The sequence below is a fragment of the Convolutriloba macropyga genome, unplaced genomic scaffold (assembly GCF_964194025.1).
Source record: "Convolutriloba macropyga unplaced genomic scaffold, txConMacr16.3 SCAFFOLD_6547, whole genome shotgun sequence".
NCBI classification, from domain to species: Eukaryota; Metazoa; Xenacoelomorpha; order Acoela; family Convolutidae; genus Convolutriloba; species Convolutriloba macropyga.
Window position 1 is genome coordinate 2,273 of NW_027450753.1, and position 6,663 is coordinate 8,935.

Consider the following 6,663-nt stretch of genomic DNA (forward strand, 5'->3'; position numbering starts at 1 on the left):
ATCTGATATTAAATCCTCAATCATTTTCCCTAGTATTATACAGCTACTAGTAGCCGTAATTGGTCAGGGAAACATTGTTGACCGGTGAAACTTCACATGGGAAAGACACACAAATTACTTGACAAAACAATAAGTATTATGCTGTTTCTAGTATGCGAAAGCAGAAACATCAGCATGTGAAAGTTGTGAAGTTGAAAAGTTTTTGTGTTGAGTACGGTGTTGTTACTAGTAACCATGTCGACAGCTGGAAAGCTGTTCTCTAACCAATAAAAGGTAAAACTTCTGTATCTGAAGAGGCGGCGTGATTGAGATTTTTAACAGACTAGTATTATGTTGTTTCTAGTAGGCGAGAGCCGAAACATCGACATGTGAACATCTGGTTTTTAAATCATGAGTCAATTCTCCCTAGTATGATACAGTTGTTAGCCGGTATTGGTAACAGTAGAACAGAGATTTGGAGGGCAAAACCTGCTCATGGGAAATGCTCACAGAGCGCTATCTACCAGTACACATAGTATTATGCTGTTTCTAGTACGCGCGAGCCGAAACATCAGCATGTGAAATGTGTAATCGTGGGTAACTCTAAGTGTGTAGAGTACTGTGTAGTAACTAGTAGCCATGCCAAAGCATGCATTGAAACTCTTCGTGATTTAAAAAGCTCAAAGCAAGATTGACGAGGCCGCAAGGCTATGTCTTTCTAAATTCGAACAAATCGAAAGATTGTTCAAAGTACAATTAAACTGATTGATCCTGTCAGTTGCCATATGCTTGTCTGAAAGACTAAGCCATGCATGTGCAAGCGAAGCTTGAAAAAGTGGAACCGCGAATGGCTCATTAAATCAGTTACTATCTATTAGTTGATTTGCAAGCTAAATGAATAACTGCGGTAACCCTGCAGCTAATGCATGCTGATTGTCCGACACTGTCGGAGACTTTTACAAGACTACACCGGGTGATTTGCTAAGTACAGACACATCCCGTGATGAGTCCTAGTAACTGAAAGATCCCAGATAGCTTCGGCTTGGGGACGGAACTTCCGAATTTCTGACCTATCAACCTATGATGGTAGTGTAACGGACTACCATGGTTGTGACGGGTAACGGGGAATCAGGGTTCGATTCCGGAGAGGGAGCCTTAGAAACGGCTACCACATCCAAGGAAGGCAGCAGGCACGCAAATTACCCACTCTCCGCACGAGGAGGTAGTGACTAGAAATAATGATATGAACCTTTATGGTTTGTAATCAGAATGGAATGGACTTAAAAGCTCCATTGATGAACGAGTAGAGGGCAAGTCTGGTGCCAGCAGCCGCGGTAATACCAGCCTCTACAAGCGTATGCAATAGTTGCTGCGTTTAAAAAGCTCATAGTTGGATCTGTTTGAGTAGAACGGCAACATGGTCTTCAGTTAAATCTGTTGACTCGTTCCGCTCATCCTTCGCATCGAAGAAATAGTTTGCACTTAAATGTGACGAACTGTGGAAACGGTGTTTTCACCCTGAGAAAATTAGAGTGTTCAAAGCATCCTTTGGGATCGAATAATAAAGCATGGAATAATGGAGAATGACCCGCTACTCGATTGATGCCGGTTGGCTGAGTGCGGTAATGATTGAAAGGAACAGACGGGGGCATTTGTATTGCTACGTTAGAGGTGAAATTCTTGGATCGTGGCAAGACAAACTACTGCGAAAGCATTTGCCAAGAATGTTTTCATTAATCAAGAACGAAAGTCAGAGTATTGAAGAGGATTAGATACCCTCGTAATTCTGACCATAAACTATACCAACCTACAATTTGTCAAAGTCGATCTTGACTTGGCAAGAGATTAACCGGGAAACCAAAGTTTATTGGTTCCGGGGGAAGTATGGTTGCAAAATCGAAACTTAAAGGAATTGACGGAAGGGCACCACCAGGAGTGGAGCCTGCGGCTTAATTTGACTCAACACGGGAAAACTCACCCGGTCCAGACATCTTAAGGATTGACAGATTGAATATCTTTCATGATTATATGGGCGGTGGTGCATGGCCGTTCTTAGTTAGTGGAGTGATCTGTCTGGTTAATTCCGATAACGAACGAGATCTTCTCCATCTAAATAATGAAATTCACTATATGTGAATTCAAACACTTCTTAGAGGAACTATGCGGAATTAAATACCGCAGATGAAGTGAGGCTATAACAGGTCTGTGATGCCCTTAGATGTTCTGGACTGCACGCGCGCTACACTGTGTACTTTTAGATTGAGTACTCAGCCCTTGGTCCGAAATGGACTGGGCAATCAGAGAAAAGTACAGCGCTTCAAGGGGATCGTCTGTTGTAACTTGCAGACGTGAACCAGGAATTCCTGGTACTTATGAGTCAACAACTCATAGGGATTACGTCCCTGCCCTTTGTACACACCGCCCGTCGCTACTACTGATTGGATAGTTAAGCAAGAATTGCAAATTCCTACTGTTGGGACTTCGGTCTCCGGCAACGGGATGAAGCGGATCGAGCTTAATTGTCTAGAGGAAGTAAAAGTCGTAACAAGGTTTCCGTAGGGGAACCTGCGGAAGGATCAGTGATTGATTCCTTCGGGCATGGCTGCTGGTAGAGGCCATGTCTGTAGTGCGCATGACGCTCTGTCGCTAGAGATTGCTTGGCAACCAATCTCGAATTATGTATCGAGCTCAAAAACTACTTGTGTGGATACATAGTTCAGCAGTCATGGCAAGGGATGCTTAAAGGGAGACTAGTTAGCAAAAGCAGCCTAGCAGAACTGCAGCTATCTAGATCTCAGAAGCTGGGTTATAGAAGCCCAGCTATAGACTTGTGAATGAGAAAGGCCTAAAAAGGTCCACAAGTCGCGTGGTTAGAACCGACACGCAAAAATCCCAGCGAGTGACAGAGCGTTGCGCTGTTCAGTGGGAAAGAGTTGAGCTACTCGGGGCGCCCACTGAACTTGCTCCGAGCCAAAGGCTCGAAAAAACACAGCTTAGCCTCAGATCCTTTACATAGAAGGCTAGCTAAAATAAACTTACCTTGGACGAGGGTAAAGTTTAGTCAGTTCTTAGGGGAGAGTAATCCACAGCTTCTCGCCCTCTGAACATTCTCCCAGATATGTAGGTCTGGGAGAGTCTCCTCCTGTTCTTCGGAATCTGGAGGTAGACAAAGACAGTACGATACGATCTTGCATCGGGATGACTAACCGATAATGATCATAATCTGACAATTTTTCCGGCTTGAGGCACCGGAGTCAGATTAAAGACACATACTGAACTAAAGGCGTATGTGCAAAGCTTGTCGGAGTGTAGAGAGTCAAGCTGAGTTGACTCGTCACGTGGTGATGACAACAGCCATGTGCAAAACACTCACAACTTTATCGTCTATGTGGAAAAGGTTGCTAACAGCGCTCTCTATGAGAGGCCCTCGCATATAACTATACGAGGAAAAGGCGATAGAGTTGTTTGAATGTGGGGCAGGTTCATCGACAAGCTAAGTTGATCACATTCTTGTTGTGGCATCCTACTAGAATTGGTCACGGTCTGCACCAACTCTCCCCAAGTTGGCCAGACTTAAAACTAGAAATAAGGTTTGCAGCTATGTGAACCTAGAAACTGTAAAGGAGTTGAAAGAACTTAAAGGAATTGAAAGAGGCCTTGAGGTATATCCTCTTGGTAAAGACCCACAAAAGCTCACAAAAGTGGCTTCGAAGGGCAAAACTGGTTCATCCAAAACAATTGGAGAGCTTAAAGCAGAACCAATTCGAATGAAACACTATTGGTGAAACTTCATCATGAGAACGTCACAAGCTGATCACGCTCTATGATATGACTAGTATTATGTTGCTTCTAGTAGGCTAAGCGCAAGCCGAAACATCAACATGTGAAAGTCGTAGAATTTTGCAATCAAACTGTGGCTAGTACTGTGATGTTACTAGTAACCTGGTGTTCCGTCATATGGCCAAGAGAGCATTTGAAGGCGAAACTTCTGCATGGGAAAGCTGCATCATGATCAAAATTTTATATCGAGTATTATGTTGACGTTAGTAGGCCTTGGCCGAAAACGCAGCATGTGAAAGGTATAGATAAAAGTTATTGTTGCAGTCAGTACTGTGTAGTTACTAGTAGCTGGATTTAAGCTCAAAATGAGACACTGTTGGTGAAACTTCATCATGAGAATGTCACAAGCTGATCAAGCTCTATGATATGACTAGTATTATGTTGCTTCTAGTAGGCTAAGCGCAAGCCGAAACATCAACATGTGAAAGTCGTAGAATTTTGCGATCAAATTGTGGCTAGTACTGTGATGTTACTAGTAACCTTGTGTTACGTCATATGGCCAAGAGAGCATTTGAAGGCGAAACTTCTGCATGGGGAAGCTGCATCATGAACAAAAGTTTATATCGAGTATTATGTTGACATTAGTAGGCCCTGGCCGAAAGCGCAGCATGTGAAAGGTATAGATAAAAGTTATCGTTGCAGTCAGTACTGTGTAGTTACTAGTAGCTGGATTTAAGCTCGAAATGAGACACTGTTGGTGAAACTTCATCATGAGAACGTCACAAGCTGATCACGCTCCATGATATGACTAGTATTATGTTGCTTCTAGTAGGCTAAGCGCAAGCCGAAACATCAACATGTGAAAGTCGTAGAATTTTGCGATCAAATTGTGGCTAGTACTGTGATGTTACTAGTAACCTTGTGTTACGTCATATGGCCAAGAGAGCATTTGAAGGCGAAACTTCTGCATGGGGAAGCTGCATCATGAACAAAAGTTTATATCGAGTATTATGTTGACGTTAGTAGGCCCTGGCCGAAAGCGCAGCATGTGAAAGGTATAGATAAAAGTTAGCGTTGCAGTCAGTACTGTGTAGTTACTAGTAGCTGGATTTAAGCTCGAAATGAGACACTGTTGGTGAAACTTCATCATGAGAACGTCACAAGCTGATCACGCTCTATGATATGACTAGTATTATGTTGCTTCTAGTAGGCTAAGCGCAAGCCGAAACATCAACATGTGAAAGTCGTAGAATTTTGCAATCAAACTGTGGCTAGTACTGTGATGTTACTAGTAACCTTTTCTTACGTCATATGGCCAAGAGAGCATTTGAAGGCGAAACTTCTGCATGGGGAAGCTGCATCATGAACAAAAGTTTATATCGAGTATTATGTTGACGTTAGTAGGCCCTGGCCGAAAGCGCAGCATGTGAAAGGTATAGATAAAAGTTATCGTTGCAGTCAGTACTGTGTAGTTACTAGTAGCTGGATTTAAGCTCGAAGTGAGACACTGTTGGTGAAACTTCATCATGAGAACGTCACAAGCTGATCACGCTCTATGATATGACTAGTATTATGTTGCTTATAGTAGGCTAAGCGCAAGCCGAAACATCAACATGTGAAAGTCGTAGAATTTTGCGATCAAATTGTGGCTAGTACTGTGATGTTACTAGTAACCTTGTGTTACGTCATATGGCCAAGAGAGCATTTGAAGGCGAAACTTCTGCATGGGGAAGCTGCATCATGAACAAAAGTTTATATCGAGTATTATGTTGACGTTAGTAGGCCCTGGCCGAAAGCGCAGCATGTGAAAGGTATAGATAAAAGTTAGCGTTGCAGTCAGTACTGTGTAGTTACTAGTAGCTGGATTTAAGCTCGAAATGAGACACTGTTGGTGAAACTTCATCATGAGAACGTCACAAGCTGATCACGCTCTATGATATGACTAGTATTATGTTGCTTCTAGTAGGCTAAGCGCAAGCCGAAACATCAACATGTGAAAGTCGTAGAATTTTGCAATCAAACTGTGGCTAGTACTGTGATGTTACTAGTAACCTTTTCTTACGTCATATGGCCAAGAGAGCATTTGAAGGCGAAACTTCTGCATGGGGAAGCTGCATCATGAACAAAAGTTTATATCGAGTATTATGTTGACGTTAGTAGGCCCTGGCCGAAAGCGCAGCATGTGAAAGGTATAGATAAAAGTTATCGTTGCAGTCAGTACTGTGTAGTTACTAGTAGCTGGATTTAAGCTCGAAGTGAGACACTGTTGGTGAAACTTCATCATGAGAACGTCACAAGCTGATCACGCTCTATGATATGACTAGTATTATGTTGCTTATAGTAGGCTAAGCGCAAGCCGAAACATCAACATGTGAAAGTCGTAGAATTTTGCGATCAAACTGTGGCTAGTACTTTGATGATGCTTGTAGCCAACCGAATTGGTTGAAAAGCCCAATAAGTAAGCTAACTTGGGAGAGCTTGTTGGAAACCAAATGCTACTAGATTGGTCCAAATACATCCTTCAACAGGGGATCACTTGGCTCGCTTTACGAAGAGGAGCACAGCTATATGTGTTAATTCGGTATGAATCGCAAGATTTGTTTACCGACCTCTCTAACGCAAAAGGCGGTCTCGGCTTCGGCTGTTGACTGCGTCCGATTCAGGGTTATATAACTCTCGATTGAACACATTGATGTTCTATTGTTGGTGCTTCCAATAAAATTGGAACACTTAAAGCAGAACCGATTCAAATAATAGCATTCTGATCAATGATTGCATTCCTTGATCAAGAACTGCTGGAGTCATTGTGATGGCGAATTTTCTTCATAAGAAAATTGCAAAGAGACGGAACTTAATGAGACTAGTATTATGTTGTTTCTAGTAAGCGGAAGCTGAAACAGCAAC

General features: G+C 42.6%; 1 pseudogene; it reads left to right on the forward strand.

The window, feature by feature from the left end:
• Window positions 1-6,275: 6,275 nt before the first annotated feature.
• Window positions 6,276-6,427, forward strand: LOC142356132 (5.8S ribosomal RNA; annotated as a pseudogene).
• The last annotated feature ends 236 nt before the right edge of the window (window positions 6,428-6,663 follow it).